Genomic DNA, 19,584 nt, shown 5'->3' with positions numbered 1-19,584 from the left:
TCACAAAAAAGGTAATTTGGTACTCTGTGAGCAATTGCTCATTCAACACAAGGTCAAACCAGCGGTACCCAAGGACTCTCCAAAGAGATACATGACTGAAGGAGTCCATTTATTGCTTTAAACAAAAGAAAAGGTTCTTTCACAAAGTGCTACTTAAAGGGTGTATACAATTATGCAACCAAGGAATAGAACATTTTTTATTGCTCTTACTGATTATTCTTAAAAAACATCCATTTGGTTTTAGGCTCAATACAAAGAAAATGTATCTACTCTCCCATAATATAAAAATAGGAGTCATGCCACCTTTCCTCTCAAAAAAGCGATTTTCAGAATGTAGTAAATATTAAAAGTCACTATGCTATTTTGAATTTTCGGCCTTGCATAGCTTAAAGGCTAAAATCAAGGCACATAATGTCAGACCTTTTAACATTTCATAAGATCTTGTAACCAACAATACTTAAGTGAAAAACAAACTAATAATTTTCTGGCAGTTGTTGGAAGCACAAAGATCTTAACCTACTGTTAAACCAAGTTTAAGTTTACATCTTTCATCTGATTAGGTGTTTTTGTAACACAATAGTATGCATTTATACTCAAAATCTTGGTAACAGTTTTAGAAGCTATCGAAGTGAGGCATAGGATTTGGAACCGTGAACATGCAATCTGGCCTTTAGAGGAATTTTACTGTTGCTCTCTGCACATTTCACACGGTTTGTGAATTTAACAACCTCGTCCCTTGAAAGGTTTCTCAATCCTGTTAGCCTGCCTTCAGAAAGAAAGGTTTCTTGGAGCACTATGGCCACCAATAAACTGAATGGATGAGTCCTTTGAAGAGGTGCATTTTGATCCTGCACAGCTCAAAGTGACTAGATTAATTTGCTCTGAGGCTTATTCATACGTGAAATTAGCCTGAGAAGCTGTAGCTCGGTCAATAGGTTTCACATCTGAAGCAGCACTAATTCAGTCTTCTCCATCTCTCCCTCTCTTTTTCTCTCTGTTGTGAGTGACCCCATTATGTTTAGGGGTAAAGGAAGGGAAAAAAATGGATAGGGGATTCACTAGCAGAAGATAGGAGAAAGAGCTTTCCTTCCATTGTAACGTTGACGTGTGCTGCAACAGAGGCTCTCCCACATTTGTTTGGAAAGGGTAGCTTTGAATAAGCCTCAAGAGGGAGTGAGCACACTCACTACTGTTTAACAAAAAAAGAAGAAATGCCTGTACTTTCAAGAAAAACATAAGGAATTTGGCAATGGATGGGATACTGTACTTTTTACATTGTTAACCAGTTACAAAATTACTCATCTCTTGTCCTCTATTAAACACTAGCCCACAAGAATTCGGCACTTTATGTAATCTTGATTAATTCTGATATGCTGACTTTTAAAAATGCAATTTAAAAATGTACAGCCCTTGAATTTGTGATTGATATGGCATTCTCGCTTCTGCATTTAATTTTGGACTTTAGGCAATTTGGTGTGGCACCAATGTTAACTTTAATTCAGTTTAATCGTACATGGTATTCATCTACAACATGACAGGTTCAGAATGCACACTCAGATTTACAAATATAGAACAGTCACTAAAAATACAAAACCGTGAAACATTTCCATATGTAAGACCATTCCAGTTGCAGATCTCAGTTTTGACACTTTCCCTTCAATGCTGTTCTTCAACACCTCTTCAATCTGCCTTGTCCTTTGCCAGCCCAGTTTTATCACTGGCACTGCTTGACATGACTCACCAGGGATCAGTGATCACTCAGTCTGCCACAGATTGAACTCAGGCCAATAGACCTTAGTAGACAGAGAACCGTGGTGGAGCTGCAGAGGTAGCAGTCTCTTTGTTTTTCAGTTACATTTTTTTATATTTTTCTGCACTGTAAATATATTGCTCAAAAAATTAAAGTAATGCTTTTTAATCTGAGTACAGCATCAAGTCAATGAAACTTCTGGGATAATGATCTGGTCAGTTAAGTAGCAGAGGGGGTTGTTAATCAGTTTCAGCTGCTTGTTTGTTAATGAAATTAACAACAGGTGCACTAGAGGGGCAACAATGAGAAGACCCCAAAACAGGAATGGTTTAACAGGTGGAGGCCACTGACATTTTTTCCTGCTCATGTTTTCTGACTGTTTTTTCACTAGTTTTTCATTTGGCTACGGTCAGTGTCACTACTGATAGCATGTGGCGATACCTGGACCCTACAGAGATTACACAGGTAGTCCAACTTCTACAGGATGACACATCAATACTTGCCATTGCCAGAAGGATTGCTTTGTCTCCCAGCACAGTCTCAAGGGCATGGAGGAGATTCCAGGAGACAGGCAGTTACTCTAGGAGAGCTGGACTGGGCCGTAGAAGGTCCTTAACCCTTCAGCAGGACTGGTATCTGCTCCTTTGGGCAAGGAGGAACAGGATGAGCACTGCCAGAGCCCTGCAAAATGACCTCCTGCAGGCCACTGGTGTGAACGTCTCTGACCAAACAATCAGAAACAGACTTCATGAGGGTGGCCTGAGGGCCCGACGTCCTCTAGTGGGCCTTGTGCTCACTGCCCAGCATTGCCATAGAATACCAGAATTGTCAGGTCCACCACTGGCACCCTGTGCTTTTCAAAGATGAGAGCAGGTTCACCCTGAGCACATGTGACAGACGTGAAAGGGTCCAGAGAAGCCATGGAGAACATTATGCTGCGTGTAATATTGTTCAGCATGACCGGTTTTGTGGTGGGTCAGTGATGGTCTGGGGAGGCATATCCATGGAGGGACTCACAGACCTCTAAAGGCTAGACAACGGCACCTTGACTGCCATTAGGTATCAGGGTGAAATCCTTGGACCCATTGTCAGACCTGGTGCTGGTGCAGTGGGTCCTGGGTTCCTCCTGGTGCACGACAATGCCCCGCTTCATGTGGCGAGAGTATCCAGGCAGTTCCTGGAGGATGAAGGAATTGATACCATTGACTGGCACCCACGCTCGCCTGACCTAAATCCAATAGAACACCTCTGAGACATTATGTTTCGGTCCATCCAACGCCGACAGGTTGCACCTCAGAGTGTCCAGGAGCTCAGTGATGTCCTGGTCCAGATCTGGGAGGAGATCCCCCAGGACACCATCCGTTGTCTCATTAGAAGCATGCCCCCCTGACATTGTCAGACATGCATACAAGCACATGGGGGACGTACAAACTACTGAGTACAATTTTGAGTTGCTGCAATGAAATTTCTGCAAAATGCCAAAACACACTTTTCGGGGTGTCTTTGAATTCAGCCCTTTTTAGGTTGATAATTTTCATTTCCATCAAATGATGTGGCAACCTTTTGTTCCTAACACATTACCCAGTCCATATCAGTACAGATATCCAGCATGATATTTTTCCCATTGAGATCTGATGTGTTTTCAAAGTGTACCTTTAATTTTTTTGAGCAGTTTATTTTTTCCTTCAAGAACTGTGTGTCGTTTTAGGGAACTGCTTGGAGTAAAAAAAAACTACCTTTTCTCAACATCTGACAAATTTTCACTGATTCTCATCGACACCTTTGGATCCAGTCGGTCCTGACAACTAGCAGGGCATCTGCAGGTGGCCTATGACAGTCAAAGTTTAGATTCACTTAAAAGACTCCACAATCTTTTTGTTGTGTTCATTTGAAAGGCATTTTGGTTTTGAAAGTTTTTCTGTCCCTGACTTCAATTCAAGTCTCCTTTTTTTGGCCCTTGTTACATGAATTATTCTGGCTTTCAATCTTCTCACTTCCATCTTCCATAATGATTTTTTGTCTTACGTTGTGGGCTGACTTGATTAGATTCTTGCTCACCTTGTAATGGATTTAGTTTGCTTTGCCCTACGCCACTTAATCTCCTGACTCCATTCTTGAAAACATGCACAATCAGTACAGTGCTATAATGCGTGAAGTCTTCACACCACGTTTATTTAAAATGGTGGCGTGAATCTTGAATCTTGGTAGCACAGAAGAAGATAAAAGGCATTTCCACAAACATTTTAATTTCTGTGCATTTCTTTGACCACAATTTACTGTATTCTGAATTGGATTTAGATCTACAGTTTCTATCACACTCTATCTTTCCCTTTCATTCACTTCCTCTTCCTGGAACCCAATCATGATTTGAATATTCCTTATCGGTCTTTTTTTCTCCTGGTCATTATCCATTAAAATAAACCACTCATAAATAGCAGAGTGGGCCTTTCTTCAGCTTTTGTTGTTCTGATGTTGCTCCTTTCACCACACGCTCTCTCTGCTGTTATCCCTGTTGTGGCTTGCATGAGCTGAATGAGAAAATATCAAACCAAACCCATCAGATTTCTCTTTCAAAAAGAGACTAGGGGTCTTTGCCCCCTGCTCACTTCGCTCATCAACCCCTTTCCCCCCCGCCAGCAGCCGTTTCTCCGAAATCCCTCTTAAATGGTGATACAATGGGAATCAAATAAATTTTTTTTAACTCCTCTTTGCTCGAGCAGCTACTGGTGTGCTGCTGCTGCTGCCCTCACATGTGATCTGCAATTCACTCGCCAGGGGTAGGTGCCGTTGTGAAGAGGGGGGCTCAGCGCACCCCAAGGAGATTTGGCTGCTCCACCGAAACGGTGGAAACGGTGATACATTGGGAAACAAGTAATAGGTGTTTTTTTCACCTCGTCTTTGCTCGAGAATCTGTTGGCTTGCTGCTGCTGCGTGCCGCGTGATCTGCATTTCGTGAGGAGCTTCAAACATTTAAAAGCCTGGACAGTACCTGAATATTCAATCTCTTTTCGCTGTTCCATTATTTACCATAGTAATATTTTCAGTTTGTTTGTGCTACTGCGATCTTTACTCTCATTTTTTGAGACTTTTGGAATTTTCCTACTTCCATTATCTCTAACCTGCTCTGCATGTGTATCACGGGACTTGCTTCTGAAGGTTGTAAGTATGACGTGACTCGTCCATCTCGCAGGAAGTGAAAGTGTCTCTGTCTCTCTTCAAAAGATCTCTCTTCAAAATATCACGTCTCTTCCCTGGGAAAAAGTCTCGCCTCGTCACAAGTTTTTTTTTATAACAGGGAGATATGAGATGCATTTCCATATAATACAAGCTCATTTCATGAGATTTTTCCATGCTACAAATGCTGAACATGACTGAGAAGTTAATTAAATTCAAAAAGAATCAGTAACTGCAATTAAAAACTAATACCTAGTAAGCATTTTAAGATATATATGGCTACAGATGATAGTATGTAGTAATCAAATCCAATAAGCAGCGATAAATCACTATTTTTATTTACAGTAGAGTCTCGCTTATCCAACCTTTGCTTACCCAACATTCTGTATTATCCGACGTCCCACCGCAAAAAAAAAAAAAAAAAAAAAAAAAACGCATCAATCGGCAACAAGAACTGCAAGTTGCGAGCGTGAGCGTAGTTTATTTTTTGTTGCTAAGTTCATTTTTTCAGTTAAATTTTTCTGTTGTTTTGTTGTAAAACATGATTACAGTGGATTATGTGGCTGGCCCTCTCTACCGTGCGTGTGTGTGCGTGCGTGTGTGTGTGTGTGCGCATGTGTGTGAGCGCGCATGTGTGTGTGCGCATCTCTCTCGTGCGTGTGTGTGTGTGTGCGTGTGTCTCTCTTTCTCTCACGTGTGTGTGTGTGTGCGTGTGTGTGTGTCTCTCTTTCTCTCACGCGTGTGCATGTGTCTCTCTTGCATGTGTGTGTGTGTGTCTCTGTCTCTTGCGTGTGCATGTGTCTGTCTGTGTCTCTCTCTCTCGCACTCTCTCGAACGCTGCACAGGGAACGCACAGGGAGAGACTGAACACATGCGGAAATCATCGGCGTGCACAAACCGAAAGGGAAACTGGCTTGTTCCTATACCAAGTGTGTGGTCGTGCACAGAGGCAAAAGTTTGGCGAACTTTTTGGTCATAACCCAATTTATACGTGTTCAGAGATGTTCGTGAACTGAGGTTCCACTGTATTAGGCTCGTAATGTGTAAAATTATAACATAGTTTGACGTTTAATAGGCTTTTTCTTAACACCTCCCATTATCCGACATTTTCGCTTATCCAACGTTCTGCCAGCCTGTTTATGTCGGATAAGCGAGACTCTACCGTACTTATAGGTGTATCAATGACCATGTTGTAGTTAATTTTTACTATTTTGTAAATCGATTAGCTCCAGCGTTGTCATCATGATTTGTTTTCAGAAAATGTTTATCTGAGAGCCAACTACTCTGACCATATGAAGTATTGCACTGTATTATGGTTTAGCACCAGGGTTGCCAAGTGATTGTGTCACTACATGCAGCGGTCTGGACTTTCAAAAATGACAAAAATGATGCAATAATTCAGAACAGACTTAAATATAAAGTGACTAACACTTTGTATCTCTCAAAACTAAGTTCCTTGTACATGGCACAATCCTAAATTACATAAACTAAACACAGCATTATACATATTTTATATTTGGTGTACACGTTTCATAGCAAGTCCCAAAATAGGCAAAGAGTTCTGAAAAAATAATCATTACATTAACTTCCTTATTATATAAAATGAATTTAGAAATATAGAGGAATCAATGACATATTAAGAAAGATTTTTGGAAACTGTAGGTTCAGGTACTGTGCTTGTTGTATAATTTTTGGGTAGCTCACTAGATTTGTTATAGCTTGGCCTACTTTTGTGTACCATACACTTAACACACACACTCACACAGAAAGACCCCCACTCACTTAAACACAGGTTATGAGTGATGCCTCCATAGTGTATCACTCCTCAGAACTCTAGACAAAGACTCACTAGCTGTGGCTTAAGCAGATTAGATGGGTGACCCCTAGACACTGTAGGCTGATGCACCTTTCTATGTCACTTACCAAAGGCGCAATATGCCTTCCCATGCTTCTCAATATTGAAAGCATCCTTTTTCAGCTGTAAAACCCATGGGACAGAAGGGGCTTTTGATAAGGTACCACGTGAAACTTTAATGATCAAACTAAAAGAAGTGGTAATTCAGGGTGTTGTGCATAGATGGGTATAAAATTAACTCAGACACAGGAAGCAAAGGGTGATGTTGAGGGGAACTTTTTCAGAATTAGGTGATGTTAAAAGTGGCATCCTTAGGGGTCAGTACTGGGGTTGCTGCTCATTTTAACATATATAAATAATATGGACAAGAATATAATGAATAAGATGTTTAATTTTGTAGATGATACCAAACTAAGTGGAAGGGAAGATAATCCAAAATGACCTGAATTATTACAGAAAGATTTGGACAGCATATAGGCTTGGACAGATTTGTGGCAGGTGAAATTTATTAAATGTAAATATGAAATGTTACATTTTATGTGTATGAAGTAAAAATGTTAGTTTTGAAAACACAATTGGAGGTCTAAAACTTGAAAGGACAACCTTAGGGGAAAAATCTAGACATCACAGTGGACTCGCTCTGGATAAGAGCGTCTGCTAAATGATGTAAATGTAAATGACTCATCATTATCTACAGTACGTCCAGACAGGTTACAGAAATGATCAAGAAAGCTAACAAGATGTTAAATTATATATCACGATGTGTAGAGTATAAGTCAAAGGAGGTTATGCTCAAGTTATGTAACACACTAGTAAGTACTGTGTACAATTTTGGTCTCCATATTACATAAAAGGTATAGGAGCACTAAAGAAACTCCAGAGAAGAGAAACTTGGCTGATTCCAGGACTAAGAGATATGAGAGAAGATTGAAAGAGTGGAGCCTTTTCAGTTTAAGCAAATGTAGGTGACATGATTACAGTGTTAAAAATTATGAAAGGAATTAGCACTGTGCATCCCACTTGTTACCTTCAAATACATTCTGCAACAAGTACACTGGGACACAGCTGGAAAACTGTTCAGGGCAGATTTCACAGAAATGTTAGAAAGTTTATCTTTACACAAAGAACTATAGGTAAATGGAATAAACTGCTGTCACACACATGCGATTGGGAGGCAGCTAAAGAGCCTGAATAATAGTAGTACCATGCCAGGTCAGGGGGTGGCAATCCTCTGCAGACCATCCACGGGAAATCCCACTTGTTTCCTGTGCCTAGGATGACGCCCCCTCTGGTCCAATGACATCACTTCCGTTTCTGGCACCGCTTACGATGTCACTTCTGGTCCCGATGACATCACTTCCTGCCTTGGCCTTTAAAGCCGCCATATTCTCATTCTAAAATCAGTTCTGTTTTGGACTCTGTTCTGTGAACAACTCAACTATTTACCCATTTGCAGCCAGGACACAATATACGGGTGGCTGCCCCAAACGTTTTTTGGTGTCTCTGGCTCGTTTATTTGACACTACCAAATAGTGTGGTGGAGAATAACTTGATGTTACTTTGGACAGATTGAATGGTCTGTTCTTGTCACAATTTTTCTAATGTTGTAATCCACCCACTCCAGGTGCCATGTATTTACTTTATTACTTTAATCATTCAAGACATGCAGGCAAAATATAGAATTTTAAATCAGTGCATTAATTATTAACAAAAACAATTAGCAGCAAAAATGGAAAATAGTAAAGTGTGGATATAAAGCTTTAAAAAATACACCCTTGTTTAAAGTCAAAATAATTCGTACCAGTTAGATGAAAAAGGATATTTATGAAGGTTGAAGAAAACTGTCCATAGATGTATCTCCGTGAGACAGAATGTGCATCTAAATGTTGATTTTTCATAATTCAGAAGTCAGGCTCATGGGTTCGGTCTCTCTGAGAGAGGATCCACTCTCTCTTTCCCACCCTTGAGCAGTCTGCTCTTTATACCAATATCTCCATGAGATTTTGGACAACAATGATGTTACTCACTGGTCAATGGCTAATTGTTCTAATGATTGATAGCTTTTCCCAAAAGTCTTAATCATAAAAGTATGTGTAAAACACCTTATTATATACATTTTCCCTAGGAATAGACACATCCCACCAGACCTCTGATTTACAAACTAACCGTTCATTCTAATTTTAAGATTATAATTTGAGTGATACACTGAGATAAAAAGAAAAAAATACATAAGCTAGATATGTGGAATTACAAAACAAAATATAAGCAAAGTCCTACAATCATTGCTCTATGTATGAAACATCTGTGAATAAAATTTTATCTTCAAAGTGCCACTGCTCTACTGTCAGGCTGCTCTCCTGCATATAAAAAAGTCATCTCGGATAAAGGAGCGTTGGAATCTTTGGATTGAAAGATTCTCTGATCAGACAGGATGGCCAGCACGGACTCCAATATAGCAAAACCTAGGAGCAGGCAGGCATCCAGATGGCCAAGGTCTCCAAGATTGTGACTTTATTTTTGGCTTTCTCTTGTATGATTTTAATCTCCACCATTGTGAACTGGCCAAAGTTCATCACTTAATTAATGGACTGATATTGTTGGTTTTGATTTATGTTTAATTGGTTTCTACCTTGTTCTTTCTGATTTTTGACAAGTGTGAATTTATATGTGTACCAGTTCTGTATTTAGTAATTAGTATAATCTGTACTTATTTTTAAACAGAGAACTGTTCACATCGCTTTGTGTCTGCAACTCAGTGAAGAACATTTCTTCTTGTTTCGGCTGCTCCCATATCTTTCTGTCCTCTGCATCTTGCTCTGTCACTCCCACCACCTGCATGTCCTCTCTTAGGCCTTCTTCTTTTCCTCTTACCTGGCAGATCCATCCTAAACATCCTTTTCCCAATATACCCAGCATCTCTCCTCTGCACATGTCCAAACCTCACACCTCTCTGATTCTGTCTCCCAAACCGTCCAACTTGAGCCGACCCTCTAATGTACTCATTTCTAATCCTGTCCATCCTCGTCACACCCAATGCAAATCTTAACATCTTTAACTCTTTAATCTTTAACTCAGTGAAGAGCATTATACAAAAAATATGTTTTATTGTATTGTATTATTGTTAGGGATGGGAATCGAAAACCGGTTCTTGTTGAGAACCGGTTCCCACTGTTTCAATTCCTTGGAATTGTTTGCCATTTTTGAAAACGATTCCCCTATCGATTCCAGTCGCCTCGAATGACGTCACCGCGTTGCATAGCGTCATTTACCCAGCAGGAAACATGGCGCCAAAGCGGCACAAATGCTCAAAAGTTTGGTTATACTTTACGAGAAAGGATGACAACAGGGCAACTTGCAATACTTGCAAAGTAGATATTTCATCAAAGGGAGGAAACACTACGAATATGCAAAAGCATTTGCACACAAAACACGCGATAACCTTAAATGAATGTTGTGTTTTTGATCCGCTCCGGACTAGTGAATCTCAACCCAGCAGCAGCGGTAACGTTTGCAGGTCCTCTCCCGTTAATACGGCAGGTAACTAATCAACTAACATTGCATATTATGTTAGCGCAATTTGCCTTATTGCAAAACCTGCTATTACTGTGCATTGCATTTAGATGACCATGACGAGAGAGACAGAGTCTGGCTGTCTCAGATGCTGGCAGTTCTCGCTGCAGTCTACCGGTAGCTTCTTCTTTCACAGAGGCGGGGAAAAGTAAAATGACACAGGCCAGGATAGACGAATGTCACCGAGCAGTGACTAAGTTTGTGGTAAAAGGCTTGCACCCGTTTGCCACAGTAGATGCCCCCGATTTTCGGTAAGTGAATGTGTTTAATTGTAGGCTAAGTCAGGGAATGTCAAATTTGCGTGTTCTCCTCTTACCAGATGTTTCATTCGTTTCCATTTCTGAGCTGAAACATGTGTTGAAGGCAGCCGTCACTGCAGATGGATGGGCAAGTTTTAGTCAAGATCATTACCTCACAGTAACGCTGCATTATGTCAGGAATCGCCAGGCTCAAGAAAAAGTCCTCAAAACCAAACCAGTGTACAACACACAGACAGGGACAGCTGTAGCAGAGGAGACTGATGAGATCTTGGAGGAGTATGGTATCAAAGACAAGGTTGTGGCAGCCACTGTTGATAATGCGGCCAACATGGATGTAGCTGTCAAAATAGTTGATGGTTGCAGAATTGCACAGTGCACAGTTCCATTGGACTTGAGTTGATTGTATTTGTTGCTGGCTGATGTAGTTTTATTTTTGAGTGCTCAGCTCATATATACTTTTAAAAAGAAGAGTGTAAATGTTACTGGACATTCTTGTGTAATTGCCACAGAATAATTTATGTTATACTTTGTTATTGCTACAGAAGAATATTTATTTTATTATTATTTTACATTTACACATTTTTTTCTGGGAACCCCATAGGCTGTGGATCTCTTAAGATCTCACTGTTGGGTTTGTAAGGTCATGCTACTCCTAAATTTCTATCTTGTTCAAAGATAAGATATAAAACAAAGTTCTAAGCTAATCGACCTGTGTGTTCTCCTTTATTAAAAATAAGAATCGATAGTAGAATCGATAAAGAATCGAATTGATAAACAGAATCGAAAATGGAATCGGAATCGTGAAAATCTTATCAATTCCCATCCCTAATTATTGTTGAAGAAAAGTAAATCTACAATTCATTGTAGCGTGTCTGAATGTACTATTGATAGTTTTTAAATGTAGTGCCTGCAGTCCCAAAATGATGATTTTACACTGCAGAATACATATACTTATCCACTGTATATGACCTTGTGAAAATGAACTAGCAGTCTTACAATAAAAGCTAAGTAGAGGGTAAGCAACAGAATAATGGTATAATTTTTCTGTAATGTGTAGATAATCTTTAGAGGGCATTTTTAAAATGTGTGGTAGCAGACCTGATTGCTACCGAATAATGCCTTTATAGCACTTTAAAAATTTTAGTATGGTATTCAGAATGAAAGCATGCAAGTGCCATTAACATTTATTTATCCTAGGCAGCTGCAAGGATTGAATTGTCTGGTGCCACATGAAGCAAAATGGCAAAAGACTGAAACTTTTACAGCAGTTTAATAGGAATTACTGGCTTCTACATTTACACACATTTTTCAGTGCACTATAAATCTGTTACTTGATTCCTTCTATTATTTTGTGTTTACACTCAGCAGTCTTGTTTGTGAAAAATGAGTATAACAGCATTTAAGTGGTGCTATGATTGCTTGTCTTTGGCACTGGATTCCAAAAATGTGTGTTTATTTAGACTAAGCAAGACATGTGTTATTTTTTCGACGGTAAGTGTGCTTACCATTTACTCTTTAGTTTGTCGTGACTGCCAATGGCCCCCTTGAGTAACATACTGTAGGCCATTGTTCCTTCACTGTGTTTTCCAGCTAAAGGTGAATGGCTATCTTTTTCCCTCATAATTTATTTGGCAGGCACAGAACATAGTATTGATTACTAAAATGGGTTGTATAATTAAACATACTTGGATACAAGCACACACTTAATTTCCCCTACATCTGTCTACTCTGTTGGCTTGGTGAAAAATTATACAAATGTTCTTCAGAACCCTAAAGGTTTTTGTGTGGTCTCATGCCTGTTCTTTGATTGTTCCTCCCTTTGTATGTTAGATAGATAGATAGATAGATAGATAGATAGATAGATAGATAGATAGATAGATAGATAGATAGATAGATAGATAGATAGATAGATAGATAGATAGATAGATAGATAGATAGATGACCCAAAATTCCTCAGAATTGTGCAATAGCACAGGAATGGGGTCTAGTTATTGAATCTGCTGCTAGGTATCGTATGCTTAGAATTTTGTTAATTGGCCTGCTGAATGGCACAGTGTTGAGTAGATTGAGTGCACATCTCTTGCATTTATTCTACAGTTGTGCATGTGACTTGGCCAGTTTTATTTCTCCAAGCCAAATTTTCAAGAGACAATGATGATTAGGTTTTTCAACATTGACGATATTGACTTGTTCATAATGAGTTTGTTCCCCACAGGCTGACTGATAATCAGCGTCATGACAATAAATTCCTGAGGTGTCTACAGGAAAGCATCAGGAAAAAACATCTGGAGAAGTGGCTCACCCAAAACTAGATTTTGCACAATGACAACGTATCTTAATACAGTCAAAGAGATTTTGACCAAACAAAATATGCTTCTTTCTTAACACACACTGTATTTACCAGATCTTATGCCTGGTGACTACTTTTTGTTCCTAGAAATAAAATTGAGACTAAAGAGAAGAAGATTTGCTACCATGAAAGAGATCCAGGAAAAAAACAAAGGAAGCCTCTAGACAGAGTAAAAAAAAAAAAGATGAATACAGGATATACTTCCAAGAATGGCATTGCATCTCAAGGAGAGTATTTTGAAAGTGACTAAAAGGGAATTGATGTAAGTTTTATAATAAAGGGTTTTTTTTTAAGAATTTTAGAATTTGTTGGGTCCCCTCTCATATTACTTTGTTGATCTCAAGGAGAAGTCACAGAATTACAGAAGTCCACAAATACGAAGAACACCCAAATAAAAAACACTGAAGTCTAAACTGAAATCTACTATATAATAAAAGCTAAGGTCCGTCTGTGTGTGTGTGTGTGTGTGTGTGTCCTGTCCCACTAAGCAATCTGATTGGTCAGTTTCGCTTTGGCGTGATTGACCAGTTTTGTTTTGGTGATGCGATCGAAAGAGAAAGTGCATGTGAGAGACACACAAAAAGGAGTAAAGGTGTAGGGGGCACCTAGAGAGTCACCTTTAGAGATGGGATGTATAAAGGCAGGCAGCAGGTGACCAAGGTACCTTAAAAATAATGACAGAGTCTGAGAAGCAGGCCTCATGGGAGCATGATCAAGACGGGATTAAAATACACAAATAAACAGTGGAAAGGTGCTAGATGTACATGCAACGCAAGATATATTTAATATTTTTAAATTCATTCTATTAACTGTTGTGTTCATCATTTTTGTGATTACATTTTGAGGGAATAATACAACAAGGAATCTAAGAAAAGATAAAGAGTTTTAAATAAATAAATACAAAACAGCAGCTCTCCCACCAACACTTCTTCTCATCCCACCTTGTCCACCTCGTGCCCAGTTTTGTAAGTGAAGACGATAGAAAGTCTAGAATGGCAGTGGACTGAACAAGCCCCACACGAGAGAGGTGTCAGCCCATAGATTAAACCAAATGTAGTCTTTTAAGGGGGTACATTGTTTGGACATTCTCTCATTCATTGTCATCCCTTAATGGATGCCTAGTCAGAATATTAGTGTTAGTTGGCAAAAAGTAACAAAAGTTAGGTTTTTTAAGGTTTTGGCCTCCTTATCGCAGGACTTACAGCTTTCCCTTTCCCCTTTGAAAGAATTTCACTTAATTTTTTTGTCTTTTTGGTTCTGACCTTCACCTTCCTAGCTACATTTCTCATGCCTTGCCCTTTTGCTTTCATCTCCAAGACATTTTCATTCTCACAATAATTCCAGGGCCTCGTTCATGCTGCCTTTAACATCAAATTCATCTAGTTTAGCAGCAAGGATTGCCACTTGACTTTCCAGTGTCTGGATTTTAGCGTTGTTACTTCAGTGGTTTTCTGACAGATTAATGCCAGCTCAACATGAAATTAGTTTCTCCTGGATACAAGTTGGTCTGTTAGGTTTTTCTTTAAATTCGTTACAAAGTCATAGGAAGTGCCCATGCTGGAGTTGCCAGTGTCTTCAGCATTCATGCGAGCGGATTTCTCCACTAGGATGAATATGCAGTATAAGCTGTGCACCTTCTATTCAAAGCCATGGCCTGCTGCACTAGTGTAGGGTGGAAAAATGGAAAAATAAATGAATGAACTTTAAGATAAGGAAAAATAGTAAATATTTCCCAGGTGCTGCACTTTGATGTGTCCATCTGCCACCTAAGGTCTCTTGATCTCCTCTAAATGTGTTCATAATAATAATAAAAATAATAATAATACATTTTATTTATACAAGACACCTTTCAGAGAACTCAAGGACACTGAACAAACAATAAATAAATAAATATTATGGTATATATGTATAAAATTAAATTGACTGATGGCAGTTGGCTTCTAATTCACCCTGTAAATAACCTTAAGATGAAGTATATACTTAATAGTAATGTGTAAAATTAAAGCTGTTTGAGCAATTCTCCTTTTCAAACAAATAATAAGACCTGCAACAGATAAAACAAAAATAATGTTATATGCTTTTCCCAGTCACTGCCTTTATGGAGCATATTGTTTCCTCCATGTGTGGTTTGTTATTTTCTATGCCTTACTTTGATTCCTTTCACATTCCAAAACAAGAGGCTTTCCTCATTTGGTTATTCTTTGGTTACCTGGTTTTTCATGTCATGGCCTGATGCCCTTTAGACAGCTGGTTCTTGCCTTTAGACTTCCAGAAAAGGCTCAAGTGACTCTGTAATTCATTTAATAGAGTTTTAAATTCAAACTTTCCTGCCCATCATGCTATGTTAACCCATTTAATCTTGAAACATTCTTAGTGATATTGGACAAAATTGACACCAGAATACCAAAAACACTTCCAGCACTATTGGTTGGTTGATGAATTACGATATCTTATTTGAACTCAAGAGTGACTATCCTTCTTGCGCTGCATCCAGTCTTCAAATTTTCTTGGATTTTAGGAAGACCACTGCAGTGGGAATCCAAGTAATGTGAATTTATTTGGGTTCTTACTCAGTGGCATAGCTAGGGGTGGGCAGACGGGGCAGTCCACCCCGGGAGGCACATTTCTGGGGGCAGCATTATTGGCCAAAAGGCTCAGTACAATTCATGTGTAAGCAGCAGGGTTCGGAAAAATATCACTCATGAATGAAAAAAGTCAAATTCTCTGATTTTTATCCACAAATGCTTCAAAAATAATTTTCAGACTGTCCTTCTGTGACAGCATCAGACACAGCAGTTGAAATTTATGAGGCAATAACAAAAATAAACATAAACATTACACCGATATTAATTTCTAGGAAGATAAACAACTAATTTACAACTGATAATTTTGTTTCGTTATCAATCCAAATGCGTTCTTGCACTGCGCAGAAAACATCCCCATCTATCACTTGTACACTACACTGGTTCTGGTTTTCGCAGTGTAATTATATTAAACTAATAATTAGAACACGGCTTATCAGTGTGTCTATACTATATTCTTGTGTAGTTGATGCTTATAAATAATTATATGTGAAAAAGTATTTCTATATATGAATACATCTATGCAAAATGTATCTTCATTTTTCTCTATACGTCATTTTAATTTACTATTTAAATAGGTTAACATATTCAGATATGTTGGAGGGCGGCAAACTGAAGCACAGCATCACCCCGAGCAGCACTAACTCTAGCTACGCCATTGTTCTTTCTGTCCACTGTTCAGCATTTTTCTTACATGGTCCTCAGTAGAATTTTGACTAATGTTTCCTTGTGAAAATAATAAATGAAAAACTCTCCTCTATGCATTAGTGTTATAATTACCTAGTAACTATTCAGCAATTGTGGGAGAAGGATTGAAGCTGAATTATGTTGTATTCCCCTTCCTGTGAAAGCTAAATAATTTGTTTAGAAAGATATATATATATATATATATATATATATATATACTGTATATGATATCTCACTGTGCATAAATATCACATTTCATTATTCTTCAGGGAGTAAGAATACCGTGAAGAACACCGGAATTATACAAATGACCAATACACATCCAAGGTAATCCAGACATGCCTGTGGGCACTTTTATTGATTTTTTAAGTTCTGCTTTAAGTCCCATCTGACTCCACCAACTGTAAGGGTCATAGGAAACAACACCAAAGAAAAACAAAAAAAATGCATTCATCATGAAACTACTTAATCCAATTCAGGGTCATGAGAGGTTCTCCTAGCATCATCATGGAAAAGACAGCAACCAGCCTGACCTTCTCAGGGCAAACTCACATAAATACCAACAGTCACTCATTCTGTGCCAACGCAGAGCCACTATTTAACATATCCAATGCCTCTTTGGGAAAATCAGAACGGCCAGAGAAAAACAAAAGCAGGCATGGAAAAAAATGACTGCTCTGTGATTCTAATCCATAATTCTAGTAATTTGGGATTGTGAGACGGCATTGCCTACCGTTGTGTCATCATTCTGCCTTTAGGAGAAAAGTCATATTTATTAATGGACTACAGAAATACAGCTGAGGTGAACCTGCCATGCTGTGAACTGTGAGAGTGTTTTTTAACTCTCTGATATTGGTTTTGCACAAGTGTATATTTAATTTAATTTTATGCATATACTAGCTGTGTTACCTGGCTTCACATAGGAAGTTTTGTAAGACAATGGGCATTAGCTATAGTGCCATCGGTCAATCAGGTGTATCAGAAATACTATGTAACTAAGTGCTTTTCAGTATACAGTAGTTTTGTTTTTTTTTTGTTTAGACCTCGGACCTTAAACCACCTTCGATAAAGGCATCAGTTAAGTAATAATAGTAATATTATTATTAGGCCACTGGAGCTGCTTATTCTTGAACATGCTATACACAACTATCCATGAGTAAGCACTGCTGCATTAGATCAGTTCCTGCTTTTCCTAGTAATTTGGCTTTTGTTGATGATCATAGCAAAACACAGTTTTACAGGAAAGTGTATTCTTTTCAACTGCAACAGGTAATCCGTAGGAATAATGTGAAATTTAAATGTATTTCATTATCATTATGAGATGTTCAGAATTTTCGTTTCTTTATGACGTTCACTCAGGTTCAACATTTCTTTTTGTGTTTTTTATCAGTTGTATGTAGTTCCCATTTAAGGTTGCAGATATGAATGTATATGCAAAGCAGTGCTTGAAGTTGATATACATAATGTGCTGGTACCCTATTTGTTACACTAATGTGATAACGTGAAGAGCCTGGAGCATTTCCTCATTAGAAATATGAACATCACTGTTTAAGATCGACATTTCTCCCTTAAAGTTTACAGCACTTTAGTCAAAGAGTTTGTGGTGTATGGGAGCTTTTTCCGTAATGTTTTAAGCACTACAATCAGAGAGTGGGGGTAGGAGTGGGTCAGTTTTCAGCATCATGACTGGGAGCTGGAGGTCTGATGGAGCGAAACTGATAACCAAGATGAGAGCTGGTACGCATCTAAGAGTGCCAGTAGTCAACAGCAAACTTTCTTCTAGTCTTGGACACCACCCCGTCTTTAGTCCAACCTATTGGGTATTGGTGGTTATTCGCATGGCCTGCCACTCACTTCTTCTGTGTCCTCCATCTTCATAAAGCACACTCTCACTGAAGCAAAGAGCATGTAAGTTGCATAATATTAATAAATATTGTCAAATAAATTTTTTCTAACAAGTTTAAAAATGTTTTGGCTAATTTTCTTTTTTCTATATTATCATAAAATTTCAATTGAACCCTTCAAGAAACTTTTAAAATTTTGGGATGTTTAGTTTTTCAATTGGAAGGGTGGGAGTTTTACCCCTAAATATTGATATGTCGAAATGTTCTTTCTTAGTGAATACATATTGGCCTAGATGTACCAACCTGCCAAATTTCATCTTTTTAACTAAACACATTGTTTTTGTTAATGAGTGAATAAGTGGTTGAGTGAGTGAGTCACTCAACTTTGCATTATACACTGTACGTATAGATGATATAGAGGGCACGATGGCACAGTAGTGGACCTGCCACCTCGCACTAATATAGACCAGGGGCCTCATGCATAATGCTGTGCGTAGAATTCACACTAAAACACTAAAAATATCTTCATAGTACATGTTTAATTATTCCATCCACTGTCGCGCCAGCCCCAGCAAAAATATAGCGCGAGGCAGGAACAATCCCTGAACAGGGCGCCAGTTCGTCGCTACCGTTGCGACACCGTGTCCTCACATGTTTAATTATTAATAATATAGATTGTTTAAATGATGTTAAAATTTTATCGGTATAATTTAATAAACATACTTTGCTGCATTTCATCTTAAAAATGATATTGTCATCATATGTAAATACACACTTTATAAAGTGGCTCAGGTTGTGCAATATTATAAATGTATCGCAAGTTTACAGTGAGGTAATTGTACTCATAAGTACAAACAGTTCTACAAGGAGCACTTGATGTACTGATTGAGTGTGTTTATAGTTCTTGAGATGAAACTGTTTCTGAACCGTGAGGTCCCTAGAGGAAATGCTCTGAAGTGTTTGCTGTATAGAAGCAGTTAAATTAGACTGTGCGTATGGCTGAGGTAGTGTGTGCTTGATGCTGTATACCGATAATTCTCTTTCCAATCAGCTGCTATAGAGCTGTGATTCCACACTCAGATACAGTGGGATAAATACTCCGAGTGGTGTGGTGCGAGTAACAACGCTAAAGCAGCTATGGTATTTGGAATAGTTTGGCCATTCCGTGGACCATTATATTGTTACAGGTTAATTACAATCAGATGCCTTAAACTAATAAACAATATGCGGTTAATTTCTGTGTATTTGATAAAGCTGCGTCAGGGATGTGGATCTAAAAAAGAAAGGGAAACCACACTGGAACAAAAGCACTGCTTTGACTCTGGGTGCTGCCAGTTTGCAAACCCGAGTGGAGAACTTGTGTATGCCAGGGACTGTGCTGGCGTGAAAATGTGCGTGGCTTTACGCAAAGTTTAGTTTTTTTACATCGCGATGTGAGCGTGGAAACGGGCATACGCAACATTTTTGTGTGTATGCACCGTTTATACATGAGGCCCCAGGGTTTGAGTCCCA

The sequence above is a fragment of the Erpetoichthys calabaricus genome, chromosome 6 (genome assembly GCF_900747795.2).
Source record: "Erpetoichthys calabaricus chromosome 6, fErpCal1.3, whole genome shotgun sequence".
NCBI classification, from domain to species: domain Eukaryota; kingdom Metazoa; phylum Chordata; class Cladistia; order Polypteriformes; family Polypteridae; genus Erpetoichthys; species Erpetoichthys calabaricus.
Note: the sequence above shows the minus strand (reverse complement) of the source record.